This window comes from Ceratotherium simum, chromosome 33 (genome assembly GCF_057802395.1).
Source record: "Ceratotherium simum simum isolate JZ-2026a chromosome 33, ASM5780239v1, whole genome shotgun sequence".
NCBI classification, from domain to species: domain Eukaryota; kingdom Metazoa; phylum Chordata; class Mammalia; order Perissodactyla; family Rhinocerotidae; genus Ceratotherium; species Ceratotherium simum.
This window is the reverse complement of record NC_141932.1, coordinates 11017251-11039023: the sequence shown is the minus strand read 5'-3', so window position 1 is coordinate 11039023 and position 21773 is coordinate 11017251. Positions and strand designations below refer to the sequence as shown.

At 45.8% G+C, this 21773-nt stretch overlaps 1 pseudogene; it reads left to right on the top strand.

Annotated features, from left to right (window-relative positions):
* Positions 1-12183: 12183 nt before the first annotated feature.
* Positions 12184-19196, top strand: LOC101387357 (sialic acid-binding Ig-like lectin 8; annotated as a pseudogene).
* The last annotated feature ends 2577 nt before the right edge of the window (positions 19197-21773 follow it).

The window sequence follows — 21773 nt, the reverse complement described above, 5'->3', positions numbered from 1 at the left end:
GTAGGGACTGGAGATGTGCAGCGGGAACATCAGGGGGTCCAACAGTCCTGATAATGTTTGCCGTCTGTTGTGGGTTGTATTGTGTCCCCCCCAAAAAGATATATTCAAGTTCACACCCTTGGTACTTGTGAGTGTGATTTTATTTTGAGCTGGGTCTGTGCAGATGTAATCAAGTTAATATGAGGTCAGACTGGATTGGCGGACCCTAAATCCAGTGACTGGTGTCCTTATACAAAGGGGGAAATTTGGACACAGACACATGTAAGGAAGAGCGTCATGTGACAACAGAGGCAGAGATTGGAGCTGTGATGCTCCAAAGCAAGGAAGGCCAAAGATTGCCGGCAACCACCGGAAGCAGGAAGAGGGAAGGAAGGGTTTTACCCTAGAGCCTTCTGAGGGAATGTGTCCCTGATGAAACCTTGATTGTGGTCTTTCAGCCTCCACCACTGTGACACAATACATTTCTGCTGTTTTAAGTCACCCAGTTTGTGGTAAGTAGTCACAGCAGCCCTAGGGAACTAACACATTTGCTCAGCATCTATTGTGAACCAATTCCTCAAGTCTTATGTCTCGTTCAATACTCACAGTGACACTGAGAGGGTCAACTCTGTCCCCGTGTTACAGAGAAGGCTCCTGTGAGCTGCTCAAAGCCACACAGGCCAGCTAGTGGAGGGACCAGATTGAATCCAAGTAGACGACCCAGAATCCACAATCAAGTCTTAATCAGTGTTCCCTGGGTATTTGCCTGTGTCCAGGCACTGCCCTAACTGCTTTGTGGGCATTCGAACAGTCAATCTGTTCCTAAGAGAAGTGACAACCCAGAGCTGCTAGCCTGGCTGTCCACACTTCCATAGATTTGAAAAAGGGTCTCTCTCTCTTCCTCATTCCCTCCAGCACTCCCTTTCTCCTTCTTTTTTTTCCTTCTTTTTTTCTCTTGTATATTCCTCTCTCCATCCCCAGCTTTGCCCTGGAGGAGGGAGAAACAGATCTCTCAGCATTGCCCTCTCTTCTTTATCTGTCTGTGCCCAACTCTGAGGTCCTGCCTGGACAATGTTTCCTCACTGTCCTCTCCCAAGAGCAAGTCTACACCTGATCTGTGATACTGGGTGAAGATATTTTTGTCTATTTTGTTCACCAAGAACAATACTTGATACATGGTAAGCTCCCGATAAAAATTTTAGCAATGTAAAATATGGTGTACTTGGAAAATCTCTTTCCCCAGCCCAGGTCTTTGTTCTAACCCCAGCACTTTCCTACCTGTCCTCATGTTGTCTATAATAGCACCTGAATTCTCCACATTCCACTACATGGTAAATCCATCAGGGCAAGGATTGTGTCTGTTCTAGTTTCCACAGCAGTTCAGAAAATTTTATTCATAAGACACATCCCAGAGAAACCTCTGAGTCAGGCTGATAGTCCAAAGGAGGCAAAGACAATCAAAGCGGAGAACCTAAATAAAGCATATCCTTTCTGACACACACACAAAACAACGAGAAAGAAATATAGAAGACTAATTAATTACCCAGAAAAACAAAATGGAACGACATAAAATCTTCCCTCCAATAACATCAAAGTGAGACAGTAAACAAATGTCCAGAAAAGAAGAAAGGAACTATACAAAGATGGTCATCAAATGTAGTTGGCTCTGGGAAGCGGGACCTTCTGTTGACAACCTTATAGACTGCACTGCGGGCACCAGGAAACCTCATGTGTGGGATGGTGCTTGACAGAGTAGATGTTCAATCAGCAATCAAGGATGAGTGAAAGCCAACTGCTTTCTCCAAGATCTAGATCTAAATATTTCGTTTAATAGGTATAAATTATACCTGGCAAGGTCTTAGAGAAAACATTTTAAAAATTTTCCTGTAATATAATAGTCAGTAAATAAGGATTACGAGTACTTCTCACTATTATAACAATTATTTTTTGAAACAGATGGCCCCTCCCCCAAGAGTTCCTGTCACTCCGTTTCTCAACCTCTGTAAATAAGGCCCAATACTCTCCTGGAATCTTTCTCTCTTCAGGTCTCCATTGGTCTCTTCAATCTTAGGCCCAATTGTCTTTCATACAGCCTAACTCTTCTTAGTTCCCTTAGGCAATTAGGGAAATCCAGACATGCAAGAGAGTCTCCAAGGATGAAGTAGGAAGCAGAGAGCACATAAGAGAACCCCAACCCCCTGAAGAGAGGGTTCCAGTTCCCAAGTCCTTTTCTCTTAGGCAAGGCAATTATTCTCACCACTCCAGGTTATATGGCTACCTTTAGGTTTGAGTCATGGACCCCACGCTTGAAGGGTTAGACTCCTTCAGACTGGGTGATTTTTGAGCACAGAAACTGGCCCTGTTTCAGCACCTTGGGCAGCATCATTCCACTGTTAGGAGACCACCAGGTCTACAATCTCTCTTAGGAGGACACCTTGTGTGCTGAGCCACCTTCATTACATCCCAGACCAATTAGTTCAAGACTAGGCCGGAAGGAGAGGAGAGTTCACTATGTCACAACAAATAAAGGATTTGGACGCACACCTCATTTTTAGGTCATCACCCCACAATGTTGGAAATTTGGCAGCAACCACTCTGGTGTATGATGTCTTCTGGAGTTCGTTTGATGATAGAAAACCATCCAACTCAATGTGTCCTATGAGTGTGGGGCCAGGACTCCCAGAACTCTGAATGCATTAAGGAGTCCAAGGAGAGTTCAGGGCTTGGGATACTCACCGCCTGGTTTCTGGGGACCAGACTGAGGAGAAGGACAAGAGGGATTCCAGAACCCAGCTTAATTGCTGTTTTTGTGGCTGGAAAAGGAAGGGAGGACCAACACTCATTCCACCCTTCACCACTGAAAGGGGAACTACTACATTTCTGTCCCAGATACTCCATTCCTGTGGACACCATTGTCTTTCAAGAACATAGTACAGGTAAGAAAGAATCCTTTTTCTCTGGCATCAATTGGGAGTGGGGTTTCTGCCATCCCAAAGCACAGCTGTATTCCCAAGTTCACATAAGGTGAAGGATGAGGTCATACATGGGTTTTCGTCATTTCCCCACAGTCAGGTTCTGCCCATAAACCCTTCTGACCATATAGAACTCAAGAGCTTCACTAATATTCCCTCACATATCACAAAATGAAGGCTTTCGGGCCAAGGGATGGGAGCATTAGACCCAAGTATTCAGAGGGTAGAGGACGGATAGGTCCTGGATCCCAGAGCTTCTCTGCGAAAGGGAGAATTCAAACACTCGTTCTTATGGAGTAAATGTGTCTCTAGTCAATGGATTTTTAGTAATTTAATGGGAATTCTTCGACATAGGGAATAAACACGAGCTTTAGAATAGGAAAAACTTGGATTCAATCCTGGCTTCTTCCACTTACTAAGTGGGTGACATTCGAAATTTAGTCACTAATTCTCTGTTACTCAGTGTACTGCTCTGCAAAGTGGGGAAATAATAAGCCCCATCTGACAAGAATGTTGTGAAACATGTAAAGCACTGTATGCAGGTCCTGGTAGAGGTGTGTGTTCATTGTGTGCTGGGTCCTTACTCCTTGAAAATGAAAGTTTCTGCTGGTAACTTAGCCTGATGCTACTTGTGACAAGTCCTGTCATGTATTAAATGAACACAGGATATCTCAATCAAAGGAGCTAACATGTCACCAGCAACATCCAAACCACGTAACGAATAAAAAAATCACACCATATACTTCTTAAAGGGGTCAAACGGAAAGAGTCAGAAGTTTGTAGTGTGGCACTGAAAAATTCCTGACCCTCTATAATTACCTCTTCCCCAGAAGCAGGAATATAAGGGGCAAAATTGGGCTGAGAGAACTCTGAGAATTTTCACGAGATCTTCCAATAGGCACATATGCTCATTCATATGAGTGATCAGACCTGAATAAAATCAATGAAAAGACTTCCAAAGAAGATACCATTCATATCATTGGGGGTGCATCTGAGGGTGGCCAGAGCTTTCCATCTTCCATCACACTGTTCTGAGTTGGGGTTTAAAGAGAAACCCCAATGTGGGATACACCTCTGGACTGATGGAGACTTCCCTAGTGAAGGTTGGAGTGTCATAAAAGAGAGTCAAGTCCTGCACCCCAGGAGGTCTGTGCTGAATCCCATATTAGTTTTACCCTCTTTGTCTCCCCTTTGCTTCCGTCAACCCCAGAGGCTTAGGTGTCATGAAGTTGATTGAAAGCAACACCCACTCCCCAAACACTAGCTCAGAGTGGAGGGGGTAGATACAATGTTTGGCCAAACTGTTTGTGTTAAGCATCAGAATATGAAAAATAATCACATGAACTCTATGTAAACATACTACACCAGAAACGGGGCAGAAACAAACAAGGCTGTGCAAGCCAAAGAATCCAGTCTGGAAGCAATTATAATGCAGGTACAGAAGAAGATTCCTTTCAGGTGTTTACAACACAGAAAAACTTAATAAGACACAATAGTGACTCATAAAAGCTCAAGAAAAATGTGAATAATTGTTAATCTAGGTGATGGATTTATTGTTTTACTCTCTTTGGTACTTTTGAAAAAATAGTTAAATAAAACTTTGATGTTTTCCCAGTTCCTTTACTGAAACATTTTGTTTCAGTTTCGGTAATTTCTATCGATCAATCTGAAAATTTACTGATTCTTTCCTTTGTTGTGTCAAGTCTATGGAGTCCATCAAAGGCATTATTTGTTTCTTTTATCATATTTTAAAATTTTCCTCGGTTTCCATTTATCTTTCTCTTACAATTTTCATCTTGCTTTTGAAATTCTCCGTATGATCGTGGATTTCACCCACCTTTTCACTAGAGCTTTTAACTTAATTATCCTTGTGTTAAATGTTCCCATCTGATAGTTGCAACATCTGGTCGTATCTGAGCTGGCTTCTGTTGATTGCTTTTCCTCTTGCTAGGCGGTTGCTATTTATACTTTTGTCCACTTAATAACTTTTTATTGAATTTTGGACATCACGTTGAGAAGAGTAGAGACTGAGATGAGCAGTGTTTATACCTGGAAGTGGGCATGTCACTTCTTCAGTTGGGATATTGATGTTGAATTCTGAATCAACCCAGTCATAATTGAGCTGGATTTTGGTTTTGTGGTTTGTGTAGTTACCTTCAGTCACCAGAGCTTCAAATTCCTCTATCATTACTTAGGATTATATTTGGGTTTTGGAAGGGGTGTTTAATGTTTTATTTCCCCACTTTCAGCTTTGGTCTTCCCTGTGACCTTGTTTCTCAAGAGGTTCTCCTTCCATGTTCTTGCCCAATAGATTGAATATGGTGCCAGTCATTATCTAGAAAGTCTTAATTCGTTGGAAAGGACCTAACAGAGGCAAAAAAGTCTTGAAAAGTAAAAATTTGTAGTATATTCATACTACAAGACATCAAGACCCGTTATAACAGTGCATTAATTAAGGTCATGTGGGCCTGTTACTAGGATAGACCAATAGAACAGAATAGAATATTCAGAATCAAACCTACACATATAAAATTACTTGATTTATGACAAGAGCTATACTTAGGTGCAGTGGGGAAAATATGTCCCTTTCAGAAACAGTGCTGTATCCATTGGATATGCATACGGGAAAAAATGAATGGTAACACCTATATTACACAATATATGGAATCACTACTAACTGTTGAGATATCTAAATGTAAATAGTTAAACTTCCTGTATTTTATTAGAAAATCCCCTGTGTATTCTTGAGGATATGCAAAGATTACTTAAATAGGGCAAATATTTATTAATAATGAAAGAAAAGATTGATGAACTTAACTACATTAGAATTAAGAAATTCTATTTCTAAAGATGCCATGAAGAGATATTTGCAATAAAAATATCCAAGAAATAACTTTTTTGCAGAGTATTTAAATATCTTCCAAAAGTTGATAAGAAAAAGATCAAAAACCAGAAAGAAAAATTAGAAAACAGCTTAAACCCTTCACAGAGGAAGATATTCAAATTCCCCATAAACATATGAGACGTTTCCCAATCTTATTAGTCATCAATGAAATGCAAATTAAACCCACAAGGAAATTCCACTTATCTTTAACATGGTTAAAATGAAAACAAAAAAAACGAACAAGGAAATACCAAGTATGGTCTAGAATTGAAACCGCTGGAACTCTCATATGCTCACGATTGGAATGTAAATTTTATAATTGCTTTGGAAAACTATTTGGCAGTACCTACTGAAACTGAATATGCAAGTACCCCATTACTGAGAAATGCCACTCTAAAAATATACCCAACAAAATTGCGTATTTATACCAAAAGACATGATTATAGCAGCACTCTTCAGAAAAGATCCAGTCTAGAAATATCCCAAACATCCATCAAAAGTAGATGGGTTATGTGGAGTGTGGTATACGCACACAATGGAATTCCTTCAACAGTGAGAATGGATTAACTGCTGACATGTGAGTAACTCTCACAACAAGAATGTTGAGCACAGGAAGCCAGACACAAAAGAACACATAATGGAAGATCTCAATTATTGAAAAATCAAAAACAGATAAAGCTAATCCATGATGATAGAGTCATTACATTGGTTACTTTTTTGGGGGGATGGGGGAGGAGTAACTAGGAATGGGTTTTGATGGGGCTTCTTGATCAAGGAGGTTGTTCCAGGAGTGTCATCACTTTGAAAACTGATCAAGTGTATCTCTATAATCTGAAGTGTTTTCTCTATGTATGTTTTGCTTCAATCACTTGATTTAAGAACAAAATAAGAGGGCCGGCTCCGTGGCTTAGCGGTTAAGTGCGTGCGCTCTGATGCTGGCGGCCCAGGTTCGGATCCCGGGCACGCCCCAAGGCACCACTTCTCCGTCCAACGCGAGGCCGAGTCCCACGTACAGCAACTAGAAGGATGTGAACCTACGACATACAACTATCTACTGGGGCTTTGGGGGGAAAAACATGAATAAATAAAATCTTAAAAAAAAAAAAAATTTAAAAAAAAGAACAAAATAAGAGATATTTCACGGAAATATATGCTAATCCATTTCAAGTTCAGATGATATATAAAATAAGAAAAATATAATTTATGGAATCTGTCTCAAGAAGAAATGAAAAACCCAAATAGCCTTGGATCCATAGAGGAATTGATTCACTGGGAAACATTTTCCAGGGAAAACATTCACTAGGAAGTTCTGAATGTGCAAAGCAGATATAATCCAATTTTTCGTAAACCCTTCTGAGTATGAAAGTCGCATCAGCCAGTGTGACTTTTGCTTTCTCTAGACCTATCTTGAGCTCTACAGAATAAGGAAGTCGTGATGGCTGATTTCCAAGAACCTCCTCATCTCTAGCAGCTGTGGGTCTGAAGTTGCACTTATGTGCACAATTACTATCCTGTTCACGTTCACTGGCTTCCTTTTGTGGTTTACTCCTGTTTTTCCCAAACGGTTCTTCCCATAGTAAGGGACTCTGGTGACCAGACTGTCCCAGGGAAGTGCCTGGCATTTATGGTTCAATAGACGCTTCCAAAACTGGTAGTGCTGCTGCAGTCCATGCTGTAGGAAGGTGAGTGGACCAGGAGCCACAGGGGTCCAGGGTGGGGAGAGAGGGTAGAGTCTGAGTCTCCTTCTCTCCAGCAGCTTTGGCTCAGGTTTAAAATATGACCTTGAAATGCAGGAGCTGGTGACAGTGCAGGAGAGATTGTGTGTCCTTGTGACCTGCACCATTTCCTACCCAAAATTCTACTGGATGGATTCTGACCCAGCTCATGGCTACTGGTGCCACGATGGGGCCCCAGTCCTTGACAGGATGCCTCAGTGGCTACAAATGACCCCAACCAAGAAGTGCAGGAGAAGACTCAGGAATGATTCCACCTCACCTCCTTGGTGATCTTCAGGCCTACAACTGCTCCCTGAGCATCAGAGATGTACATAATGGAGACAAGAGGGCACACTTCTTTCAAGGGAAGAGAGGTTATTACCTGAAATACAGTTGCAAAATAACAAGCTGTTCCTGAATGTGACAGGCAGGGTAAGTTCCAGAAAAGGACATTTTACTTCTCATCCAAGGTCATTGGAAGCCTTCAAGGACCCTGGGAGGCTCCAGCAGATGGAGTTCCCTCCAAAACCAAGGTCAGCCCTTTTATCTTCCCTAGCCTTGACCCAAATACCTGAGATCCATGTCGCAGGGATGCTGGAATCCAGTTACCCTGGAAATCTGACTGGCATCACTTTTTGTTCTATACGGGCCCTCAATGGATTTGATGATGTTACCTCCATTGAGGAGAGCAATTTATTTACTGAGGTCACCAATTTTAATGCCAATTTTATCTGGAAGCACCGTCACAGACACACCCACAATTAACATTTAATTTGAGCATCCCATGTCCCAGTCAAGTTGACACACAAAATTGACCATCACACTGGCCTGGAAGCCCAATACTCAGGATATGCACACTGGCAGACTGACAGACAGACAAACACACAGTTGGGCATTGAGAACTGAGTACTGAGAAGTGCTGTTGCCTGCACTTTGTTCAGAGGAAGATGGTGCTCCTATGAATAGACAAACGGCCCTAGTTGTCAGGTCAAAGAGACCTGGGATAATGTCTTAGTATGCTCTTGTCCTGTATTTTGCACGCCACTGTAAACATCTCTCTGGGCCACCTATGTCCACCTGGATCACCATCCATGGGCTGAGGCTTGATGGTTCTTGCCCCCTGAAGTCCAGCCGGTGGCTTCCCCCACCACCTTCCTTGCCTCCCAGCAGTTGAGCAGCTGTTGTGTCTCACCAGCAAGATGAGCCAACAGATCAGGGATGATGTGTGACAGCTGCAAAAGCCTCTGCCCCTCCACTGACCCTCAGAGCCTGGTGGCTGTGACTTCAACTTCTCCCTTCTCTGTGGGCTAAATTTAACCTGGAAACAAATAGGGAAGAAGATTCAGGGAAATGTAGTCCAGCCTGGCAAAGATTCCACAGGTACCTTCACAGAAGGCTTCAGATAACCCTCTTAAAGTCATTTTTTAAATAGAGAATGAGGAAACATTTGTCAGCTTTACTTTTTCCATATTAGCTATGATTTTTGTGGTTACTGTCTCATTCATCTTTTTCTGAAGATCAAACCACTCTAAATCTCAGTGGCCCAAACAATCATTTTATTCTATTTCATAGAGCTATAAATTGGCCCGAGCCTGGCTGGGTAGATTCATTCCTACTTTTGCTTTGGGCTCTTTCAGGCGGTCCTGTTGAGATGATGGCAGTGACTGGGACTGGACGTCTGACCCCTCAGGGTTCCTCTATGTAGCCTCTCTTTCCATCAGAGTCCCCTGGATTGCTTACACAGATGCCCAGAGATCCACGGGGCAGGAGTGGAAGCTGCCAGGCCTTCTTAATGTCTGAGCTGTATGACACTCAGAACATCTTGTCATCCATATTCCATTGGTCATGCAGTCACGGACCCAATGTAGGTTCAAGAGGAGAAGATAATCATAACAAACTGCATCTTGTAAGGAGAGGAGCACTGTGTTTGTATAAAGGAGGGAGGGATTGTGTGGGGTCGTCTTTGGAGATTAGCTGCTATGGCTACTCACCTGGCTGAGTGTCAGCTCCCTCCTCTGTCTGAAGAAGGGATTACCCACCTCTATCAGGGATGCTGGGAAAATGAAATGGGAACAGAGATGTAAAGAGTCAGCATAGAGCCTTCACCTTCCCTGCACTGGGACCAGTGACAATAGCCTGGCATTATTCACAGGACATTCCTGAGGGTGGACAGGGCAAGGAGGGGAAGTACAAATCTTCCCTTTCCCTCAGTCCCTCCTGCCAGGTAGACCTGAGCCCTTCCCAGCACATCTGATACCTTCACCCTCCTGACTCCAAACATAAGGTCCCTGTGCTATGTTATGAGGCCCCCCTACAGAGCTGCAGACATCTCCAAAGTCAGCACTTAGCTCTGATTCAGCACCACGGTCAGCACCTTGGTCTTTTCCCAGGGATCCCCAGGAGCCAGGTAAGTCCTCGACAGACAGAGGGGGTGCCCCCTTTGGGTGGTGGCCTGACCCCTGCTGAGGCAGAGGTGGGGTTGATCACAAACAGAGCACAGAACTTGGTAGCTGGCAGAGGATCTCCAGCACAGTGGGGGAGTGAGTGGGATTGAGAACATAATACCTGAGAGTCAAAGAATTCCCAGGGTACCAGGGTCACATGTGGAATTCACATCCCTCGTGACTGCCTGAGAGTTTTTACCATGTCTACTGGGCCCAGTCCTCCCTGAGACTCACCTTCCAGTCCAGAAGAGCAAGAGCCCCTCCCACACCAGGTGGGCTTCACTCCTCAGAGCCATCTATCCTATGGCACTGATATTGTCAGGTTACCTTGTCTGTCCCAACCACTTGTTGTTCTCCTCAAAGGCAAGGGCTAGGTCTGTCATTTCCCCCCTTTACTGGAAAACTGAAGGCACAGTGCACATGGTTGTTTGATGAATGAATGATTAAATGAATCAAATTTCCTCCCTCACCTCATGGGATGAGTTGACAATTCTTCCCTTTCTGATTAAGTAAGCTTCCTGTCTTCCAGCCCAATGAAACTTGGGCAGACAAAAAATTGCTGAATTGGGTTCCAGTATAATCAATGGCACATAATACATGGCAGCTGTGTGATTCAGCCGATTCATTTGTCCACTCTGGACCTCCTTGCCTTCTTCTGCAAACTGGAGAACTGGGACTAGAAGGTCCTCCACTCTGATGGCCTGTCGGTCCTAGTTCCTCTTTTGCACACAGATTCTCTGTGGCTTCCTCATGTCTCTCCTTCCCCTTCTGCTTTTCTTTGCAAATTGGGGACGATGGGAAACAGGCGAAGCATGGGCAAGCCTTTCTGATCACAGATGCTGAAACTGTCCCAGCAGGGAGAGAGTGAGTGGCCAGGACAAGGGGGCCCGGCTGGGGGATGGGGCTGCAGGCTGAGATTCCAGCTGAAAATGCAGGAAATGGTGATGGTGGGGGAGAACCTACGCAGACTAAAACCCTGCACCTTCCTTCTCCATGATCACAGCACTGACTGTACTCTTGGTTTTCGGTGATAGTTCTGGGAAGGGGATAATATGGGATGGGCAGATTCATGAAGTTGAATAGAAGAAAACAAAGTGTAATTTTTTCTTTGTATACAAAGTCTTAAGAACAGCGTGTGCAAAGCCATGGTGTTAAAGGCAGCATGCTTGCATGATAAACCTATAGAGAAAATCAAGGAATAAGATAGCATCCAGTGAGGCTGGGGCTCCTTGGGTAGAGTGGGGTGTGGGGATAGAGGGGGGGACCAAGGCAGAGGTCCTGGGTGCTCCCAACATTCTATTTCTTGAAAGCCATTCATTTTTGATGAATCACTGAGCTGTTCTTTTGGGGACACTTCTCTGTATGTCTTATGTTTGGCCCAAAAATATTTCAAGAAAATCGACATGGGTCTGAGGAGGCATCACCTTCCAGGATCCCACCACTTCCTCCCCGCCCCCACCACACAGTTAAAAATAACCTTCTGTGAATTCAGATATGTGTCTCTTCCCTCAGGAAGTCCTCACCATCCCTGAGAGTTGACGACCCCCAGGCTAACGTTACTCACTCTGTGTCTTTTACACGTATCTCCATGTCTTCCCATCACAGGGAGGTTCTGGTGCCGGGATACCAATTGTCTCCCCAATGGACAGTGACTCTCCGGGCAGCATCCAGGGCTGGTGTGTGACCTCATGATCAAGAGAAGATGCCCATCACGTGGATGCTGAGGGAGGGATGACAATTGGCTACCTTCATCTCCTTTGTCCCTGAATTGCACACCTGCCTCGATTGAACTCCAGAAATATCTATAGGCTTGAAATAGGAGATCTGATTAGAAGAGACACATTTTTACTTTACAGAAAATGTACTCCTGAAGAGAAAGACATCAACTGAAAGGCCAGAGATGAGATTCACGCCCTACAGGAGGTGTGAATGTGGGTGGGGATCTCACCCTCTCTGGCGCAGGGTCCCCAGGAGTGGACTTGGAGGGGTGGTGGATGGTTGACTCCATGAGTTGTCCCAGCCCTAGCTCTGTCTGGGTGTGAAGTTCCTCCTCTGAGGAGGGTCACTGTTCTGACCTCACCCTCATCTTCTTGTAAGAGCCTCCTCTAAATCTGCAACTTTTAGTTCCCGATAGAGAATGCTGAGAAACAGACTTTCCCTGGAGGAACCTGAGACTGCCAACCCCAGACATGCTGCTGCTGCTGCTGCTGGCCCTGCTCTGGTGGAGGACGGGGGCTGCGGGCCAGAGGGAGCCCTCAAAAAATTTCAAGGGCTACAAGCCGCCAGTGAACGAGTCAGTGATGGTGCAGGAGGGTCTGTGTGTGCGGGTGCCCTGTACTGTCTCCTACCCTGGGGATGGCTGGAGTACTTCTACACCAGCTTATGGCTACTGGTTCCGGGAAGGGGCCAACACAAACAAAGACGATCCAGTGGCCACAAACAACCCATATCGTAAAGCACAGGAGGAGACCCAGGGCCGATTCCACCTCCTTTGGGACTCCCGCACCTCCAACTGCTCCCTGGACATCAGAGACGCCAGGAGGAGTGACAACGGAACATACTTTTTTTGGGTGGAGAGAGGAAAAACAAAATATATTTACAAAGACAAGCGTGTCTCTGTGCGTGTGACGGGTAAGGAGAGGGCTCCAGTGGAGACCACAGGGGAAGGACATGGGAGTCTCATGACACGACTGGGATAAGACTCTGATCCTTGTTGGGGTTGGGGGTATAGCGGGTCAGAGTTTAGAGGCAGGAGCTAGATTGAAGACTGAGTCTACTCTCATGGCTGCACCTCAGACCCTCCCTACTGATTCTCATGTCTCTTTCTCTCCCACCAGCCCTCACCCAGACACCTCACATCCTCATCTTGGGGACCCTGGAGTCTGGCCACCCCAGGAACCTGACATGCTCTGTGCCATGGGGCTGTGAGCGGGGCACACCCCCCATCTTCTCCTGGACATCAGCTGCCCTCACCTCCCTGGGCCCCAGGACCCACCTCTCCTCGGTGCTCACCCTCACCCCACGGCCCCAGGACCACGGCACCAGCCTCACCTGTCAGGTGACCTTGCCTAGGGCTGGAGTGACCAGGATGAGTACCATCCACCTCAACGTGTCCTGTGAGTGCTGCGCCAGGATGCCCCATTGCCTGATGGGGTCCTGAGGGCAATGGGGATGGAAATGTGATGGCCTTATACACTGGGTGTTGGGTCCCAGAATCCAGGCTGGGAGGGGGTCCTGAGGATGCCTGCCTCCACCCTTCCCCCATTTATGCAGCTCCTGGGAACAAGGGCTGATATCCACACAGCCCTCACCACTCATGCGGGTCCACCATGTCTTTCTCTCTCAGATTCTCCACAGAACTTGACTGTAACTGTCTTCCAAGGAAACAGCACAGGTAGGAAGGAGCCCCCTTCCAGGGTCCCTGCCTCACGCTGGACTCAATGTGGTGACCAGAGCACCCCTTGTGGGTGATGCCAGTGGCCCCTCCCATCCTCAGCCCCCATGGCCCCCATTGACCCCTCACTCTCCTCAGACTTCTCGATCTCCCTCAGCTCCACAAGGAGAACAGGGCAACATTCCTACAGCAGAGCTCGTGTCTCGAGGCTTCTTATCATTTGTCTCTTGATGACTCTCCCAGCTTTATCTTTTAATTTTCCCTTCCGGTTGCTTATTTAAGTACTTTCGAACAGGTAGCATATTAACATGTTCAAAAACTCAAAATTCACAGCAGAGTCTGTCCTCAGATGCCCAGTCCCCCCTTGGGAAGTGACCAGTGCCCATAGGCTGCTCTGAGCCTTGGTTTGTTCACCTAAAGGATCTTAGGGGTCCTTTGACATCAGTAATGCAGACTCTCCTCATTCTTCTCCGTGACTATCAGTATTCCATGGGCCGGCTGGATTCTGATTTATATGCATCTTCTGTTAATGGAAAATCATGGCGTTCATTTTATTCTATTAACAGAAATGCTGCAATGAACAATCTTGTGTCTCCTTTCACAAGTGTGTGTGCAAGTCTGTGGGAAAAGTTCCAAAAAGCAAAATATAGCTGTTTCAAATGTTCTTCCCAATTTTGAGAGATGTGGCCAAGTTGTTCTGCAAGGAAGGTGGGCAAGTATACAGTCCCACAAGGGAGGGGTGAAAGTGAGCATTTTCCTCCACCTCGGCTTATATCCCTGTGTCTGTCCTCATCCTGCCTCCTTCTGCATCCTTCCTCTTTTGATCTCTTTTTCACTCTGACCTTCTGTCTCTTCTTCTCCAGCACCCACAATCCTGAAGAATGGCTCGTCTCTTGCAGTCCTGGAGGGCCAGTCCTTGCGCCTGGTCTGTGTTGTCACCAGCAATCCCCCAGCCAGGCTGAGCTGGGCCCGTGGGAGCCAGACCCTAAGCCCCTCACAGCCCTCAAACCCTGGGGTCCTGGATCTGCCCCAGGTGGAGTCAGGGCATGAGGGTGAATTCACCTGCCAAGCTCAGCACCCTCGGGGCTCCCTGCATGTCTCCCTGAGCCTCTCTCTGCAGAGTGAGTGCACTGGTGGATGGGGGAGGGGCTGGAGGAGGACAGCACCCACCCCACCCCACAGTCCACCCAGCAGCCCCCTGAGCTTCAGAGGGGAGCTCAGCTCTGGTCTGTGCTGGGTTGTGAGGCCTGGAAATTCCCTGGGACTCAGAGGGTCACTGTCGTCTTCCTGCCAGGCCAGGGCTGTGGGGTGGAGCGAGGGCTGTAGGGGGAGCCAGGGAAGGAGGTGGGTCTTGTAGGAGAGGGGCTGAGGCCTGGACAGTTGTGTCTGGGGACAAAAGGTCCCAGCTTTGCGGGAGTGGGCTGAGGGTCAGGCGAGTGAGGCACTTACCATGGGTCCAAAATTTAAAGAGAAGCCAAAAAAATCACAGCAATAAAAACTAATATTTTGATGCAATATTTTTTATTTAAAAATGAATGCAAAATAAATGCCACAATGAACAAAATGTCAACATTTTAGATAAAGACAGGCTGCAACCCAGCTCTTGTATGCCTCACTCTCCTCATCCTAACCCCTGCCCCTGCCCCTGCCCCAACCCATGTCCCTGTTTCTGTAGCTGGCAAAGGGGCCTGAACACAGAAGTGTGGCGCCCTACAGGAAGTGGGAGGAGACTAGACCAAGTTCTCATAAGGGAATCACCAATAACCCAATTCGTCTGCAGGAAATGCGTGGCCTTTTTCAGGAGTGGTGCTGGGGGCCATGGGGGAAGCAGGTGCTACAGCCCTGCTCTTCCTGTCTTTCTGCATCATCGTCATCATGTGAGCAGGGACCTGGGGAGGGAGGGAGAGCACTGGGGTGGGAAGGGCAGGCAGCCTCGGATCCCTGAACGCAGAGCTGGAGGGACTGGGTGTGTCCAGAGCCTGAATCAAAGGCAGGAAAGAAGTCCCTGGCACCCGGGTGAGTCTGTCACAAATCCCTGGCCCCACTCTGCAGGAGGGGGGAGTGTGTGCTCTCAACCTGGGGTCTCTGGGATGGGACCACCCCTCTCCCACCTCAGTCACCCCTCCAGCCCCTTAAGAGAGAACAGAGGAGGGGCAGTCTGCCCACTGCACCCTCAGCTGCCCAGACGGAAAGGCTCCCTGGTCTCTTCACACAGAGTGAGGTCCTGCAGGAGAAAAGCAGCAAGACCAGCAGCGAGCGTGGGGGACATGGGCGTGGAGCGTGCAGATGCTCTCATGAGCTCATTCTCCCAGGTGAGTGACCTGGACATCTCCCAATCCGGCATCCTGCCTGGACACCTCCTCTAGAATGGCCCCCTGGATTGACCCACCCAGCATGGCCCATGTTGCTCTCCTCATCTCCTCCGCCTCCTCCCCCCACGCTGGATACCTCAACTTGCTGACAGCACGACAGCCCCCACTTCTTTCCTTCAGTCCATGCACAGAGGAGTCACTCTCTCTCTATCCCTTTCTTCTGCTACAGCCAAAAATTCACCACGTCTTGTTCATTTTCCCAGTTAAGAACAGGTAGCATCAGTCTCCCTCTCTCCAACTTGACCCCCGTCATTGCTGAGGCTTCAAGATCTCTTTCCTGGACCCCTCATCTCTCTGCCTCTCGCCTCCCATCCCTCACACACAGCGATCACCTAAAAGCCATCATTGTCCAATTCCTCTGCTTTTGAGCATCTGTTTGCCCCCATCATCTAGAACAGAGGCCAGCAAAGTTTTTCTTTCAAGGGACAGATAGTAAATGCTTTTGCCTTTGTGGGCCGACAGAGTGTCTGTTGCGGCCACTCAACTCTGCTACTGCAGCATGAATGCAGCCTCAGACCATATGTAAATGAATGAGCGTGGCTGTGTTCCAATAAAGCTTTATTTACAAACACAAGTATGGGGCCAGATTCTCTCATGGGCTGTAGTTTGCCGCCCTCTGACCTAGAGAATGAAGCTCACACTCCTCAGCCGGTAGCCCTGCACATTCCGGCCTCTCAGCATCCATCTCTCCAGAAGGGCCAGGGTTAGGGTGAGGAGAGTGAGGCACTCACCTCAGAGGCAGATCTTAAGGGGATGCAAGAAATCTCAGTAACCGAGATAAATAATATCTTAATACACTATTTTTAAAAAACAAAATTAATGATGTGCAAAATATCAAAAATGTAAGTAATGGCAGAATCAGTCGACTGAAAGTTAATAATTACCTAAGATCATAACTTGATCAAGAGAAATTGTCACACATGGCAGTATTCTCAGTTGAAAAGGAGAGAAGCAGAGAAGGAGAATTTGAAATTATTCTCTCTGCGTTTGTTCCCAGTAAAGTCAGGAAAGCAACATTATAATAGATTCTGATTTGAGTACACATGAAACCTTTAGACTTAGTAACGTTTTAATACACAGCACTTTTCAAGTGTTTAATAATATTTCAATGTTATAGAAAAAATGAACGATAAAATTACACAAAAACATATACACGGGGCACATATTTTTTCTTCTGCCTCAGACTCCAATTGGTTCTGAAGGGCACTCTTACTAATCCTGGGTTATTTCCGCTTTGATTTTTATTCTCCACGGTTTTTTTTTGTTGTTGTTGTTTTTTGCATTCTTTTTGATTTACAAATCTCGCATTCAAACATTTTTTTATCTGAATTACTGAGGTTTTTGGCTACTCTTTTAATTTTGCATTTTGGCGAGTGCCTCGCTTGCCTCGCCCTGATCCCAGCCCCACTGTGCAGTCCACTTCCTCCACTGCCCCACCTTCCGCTCTGCTCCATCCGCCTTGTACTTTTCATCGTCATCAACCAGAACAAGGTTACTAGTGCCTCTGGGTCTGAGAATGGGCTGGTCCTCCCTCCTCTAATGCTCTTCGTTCTCCATTTGGTTGGAGAGCAGCCAGCAACGGGGCTGCCAGTGAGGTCCGTGGACCTGGGAAAGTGTGATATCTTGTAGTCAAGGAGAGAAGGGCTTTCATCTAGGCAAGCCATGCTCCTGGATGACCTGCTGCTGCAAAGTCCAGAGAGGTGAGGACTGAAATGTGACCATTTGGATTCACCAGCAGAGGTCACTGGTGTGCTTGATAACAGCAGTGTCGGGAAGTGGTTGTGTGTGTGTAAGAATCTTAATTTGAACAATCAGGAGAGAATAGGAGGAGCACAAACATTAACAATTCTGGTGAACAGTTCTGTTACCGAGAGGAGCAGCAAAGAAGGATGCTCCTCAGGCAGCGCCTGTCACTCGCTCTGTGTGAGTCTGTGTTACTTTCTTGTTGCTGCTGTCATGAATCACCACAAATTCAGTGGCTTCCAGCAACATAAATTTATTATCTTACAGTTCTGGAGGAAACAAGTCCAAAACGGGTTTCACTGGGCTAAAACGAAGGCATTGGCAAGCAGGGCTACGTTCCTTCTGGAGGCTCCAGGGGGAAATGCATTTTCTTGCCTTTTCCAGCCTCTAGAGGGCGCCTGCGTTCCTTGTTTCACGGCTCCTTCCTCTGTCTTCAAGGCCAGACGCACAGAATCTTCAAATCTCTCTCTGCCTCCTTCTTTCACTTGTCAAGACCCTTGTGATTACATCGGGCCCGGCCACATAATCCAGGAGGAACTCCCCACCCTCAATAGGCTTTACTTAACCCGATCTGCAAAGTCCCTTTGCCGTGTAATGTAGCGCATTCACAGGTTCCAGGGGATTAGGATGCGGACATCTTTGGGGGGCTGCTATTCTGCCTACCACAGGGACATAATTTCTTTGCCTGTCTTGGCCTCCCATGAAACTGTGACTTTCCCAAGGACAGGTGCCATGCCTGATTCAAGGACCTGTAATTCTCACTTACCCAGTTACTTTCTATCACATAATAACTTATAATTAGATATTTATTAGTTTAACTCACATGTTTTGCTGCCTCCCTCAATAAAAGAGTAAGCTGCATGAGGTCAGGGCCTGTGTCTGCCCCTTTCCTCACAGGATATCCAGCACGGAGATGAGGGCCTCACACAGGGGGCCTCAAGCTTTGGGGTCAGAAAGAACAGGATGGGATCCTGGTTTCACCAAGGGCTTTGAGCATGCTACTTACTTGGTTCAACCTCAGTTTTCATATCTATAAAATGGAGACAATAATAGTATGTTTCTTATGAGGCTGTTGTGAGAAGTTAATGAAATTAGTAAGAAACAAATAGGATGCTCATTAAGTATGAAATATTCAAGGAAAGCATGAGTCAAGGAGATCTCAACAAAAATGTGTGTGGGATGAATGGAAGGAGGAATTCATGGGCTTTCCTGCCTTATCCTGTCTCTGCTGTTCCACTCTCGTTCTCGTCTCTCTCCCTCCACTCAGGGTCCCCTGATTGAATCCCAGGCAGACGGCCCCCCAGACCACTCTCCCCCAGATGTGTGTGCCCCCTGCTCAGGGGAGGACGAAGAGCTCCATTATGCATCCCTCAGCTTTCATGGGATGAAGCCTTAGGACCCACAGGAACAGGAGGCTACTGGTAATGAGTACTCAGAGATCAGGATCCACAGGTAAGAAACTGCAGAGACTCGGCCCTGGCTTGAGGGATCACGGCCCGTGCAGCGTAAAGAAAAGTCAGGGCTGATTACTGCAGAGTTAAAAATCCCTCTAAATACAGGAAAGAACGCAGGATTTGGAACCAAAGAATTCCAAGTTCGATTATGCACTCTGCCCCTTTGCTAAGTGACAGAACAAATGCTACCTTTCTGTGACTCAGTCTCCTGTTCTGTGAAACACAAATGAGAGACACTATCTGCAAGGTTGTGATGACAAATTCCGAGGGCAAAATCCTGTCAGAGCCTCTGGCACAAAACGCATGCTGAAAACTTGCTGGATCCCTGTGCTTTGAACAGAAAGGTCCTACTGGGACTTTCTCCTGACTCTAGAGGGGACCAGCGTCAGATCTCTGACCTTGCACGCTGAGGTCCTTCCTCCTGGAATGCCCTCCCACTGTACCCTCCTCTGCCTCTGTCTTTGAAAGCTGAGCTCAAGAGTGGACTTCTGGGTTGAGAACTGGAAAGTCAAGCAGCAGCTCATGGTCTCCTCTATAGAGACAAACCAAACAAATGAGGAAGGTTCCCAAATGGTCACACGACCACCTGATGAATGAACAGGATCCGAAATTTACCTTCTGCACCCAAACGAAGACAGGAAGATATCACAGCAGTCACTTCTTAAAGTAGCCTCGGTGGAAAGAAATCAAAGGTTTGAATGTGGCATTAAAAATCCTACAAATGCATGGTTTGCAAATATCTTCTCCCAATTGTTAGGTTGTCTTTTTGTTTTGTTGATGGTTTCTTTTGTTGTGCAGAAGCTTTTTAGTTTGATGTAGTCCCATTTGTTTATTTTTTCTATTGTTTATCCTGCCCGGTCAGACGTGGTGCTTGAAAATATGTTGCTAAGACCGATGTCAAAGAATGTACTGCCTATGTTTTCTTCTATAAGTTTCATAGTTTCAGGTTTTACAACATGGATGGACATTGAGGGTATTATGCAAAGTGAAATAAGTCAGAGGGAGAAGGTCAAATACCATATGATTTCCTTCACTAAGTAGTAGATAACAACAACAATAAACAAACACATAGGGACAGAGATTGGATTGGTGGTTACCAGAGGGGAAGGGGGAAGGGAGGAGGGCAAAAGGGATAATTTGGCACATGTGTGTGGTGATGGGTTGTAATTAGTATTTGGGTGGTGAACATGATGTAATCTATGCAGAAATAGAAGTATAATGATGTACACCTGAAATTTATACAATGTTATAAACCAATGTTACTGTAATAAACAAAAAATTAAAAAAAATAATCCTACAAATGGAACCAAGCCCATTTTAACAGCACCAAAACCCATAAAGTACCAAGGATCAATTTTTTGATTTAAACATGCAGTACTTCCACCCTGAAAAATACAGAGTATTGCTGAGTGAAGTTAAAGAATATCCAAATGAAAGAAGCAATACACCATGTTCTTGGATTGGAAGACACAATATTGTTAAGATGTCAGTTTTCTTCATATTGATTTAAAGTCATCCCAGTCAACAGACGTATATATATGGATGTATAAGTATATATATATAAGTTTAACACATAAGTATATATAATTATATATATATATATAAATTGACAAACAAAATTTATTTGGAAATGTAAAGGACCTAGAATAACAAAATAATCTTGAAAAAGAAGAACACCATGGCAGAAAAACAGACTCTACTATAAAGTAGAGCAATCACTAGAGTGTGGTGTGGACAGAACAGAGTCCATAAATAGACCCACATGTTGTCCACAGTCCACTGAACAGCACTCAGTCTATTCAATTAGGAAGGGAAGGTCTTCTTGACAAATGTTGTAGAACAAGTGGATCAAGGTTGGAAAACATGAACCTCATAAATTTTATCATTAGTTTATATAATTGGAATTATGCAGTGTGTACTCTTGTGGTTTTTTCACTCAGTATTGTGTTTTTTGAGATTCATCCATGTAGTGTGAGTATCAGTATTTTGTTCCTTTATTGCTGAGTAGGATTCCAGTGTATCACACCTTGTTTTGCCCATTTTTCTGTTGATGCACATTGGGCTTCTTTCCAGTATTTAGTGCTTATGAATAAAGCTGTAGTGAACATATTTGTACAAGACTGTGTCCAGGTGTGTTTTCATTTCTCTCAAGTGTTGGGGGTCAGGGTTGAGATGGAGACAATGAGGTCAGAGTCACATGTTGGGAGCTCGAGGGTCTCTGGGACTCCCCATGGAGACCAGCCTCCAGTGGACAGCTAGAGAGATGGATGATCCGGAGCTCAGGAGGAAGGTAGGGACTGGAGATAGACAGTGGGAACATCAGGGGGTCCCATAATCCTGATAATGAATGCCTGCTGTTTTGGGTTGAATTGTGTTTCCCAAAAAGGTATATTCAAGTTATCTACGCTGCTCCTGGGAATATGGTTTTATTTAGAGGTGAGTCTTCAAAAACGTAACTGAGTTAATGTGATGTCAGAGGGCTCTAAGTCCAATGACAGTGTCCTTATACAAAGAGGGAAATTTGGACACGAGACAAGCAGGGAAGAAGGCCACGTAACAGTGGAGGCAGAGATTGGAGTTATGATGCTGGCAACCACCAGAAGGAGGATGAGGCAAGGAAGGATTCCTAGAGCCTTCTGAGGGAGCGTGACCCTGCTGAAACCTTGATTTTGCTCTTCTAGGTTCCGTAACTGTGCAAGAATAAATTTCACTGTTTTAAGCCACCCAGTTTGTGGTAATTTGTCACAGCAGGCCTAGGGAACTGATTCATTGCTCGGAACCTACTGTGCATCAATTCCTCACCTGTCCTGTCTCAT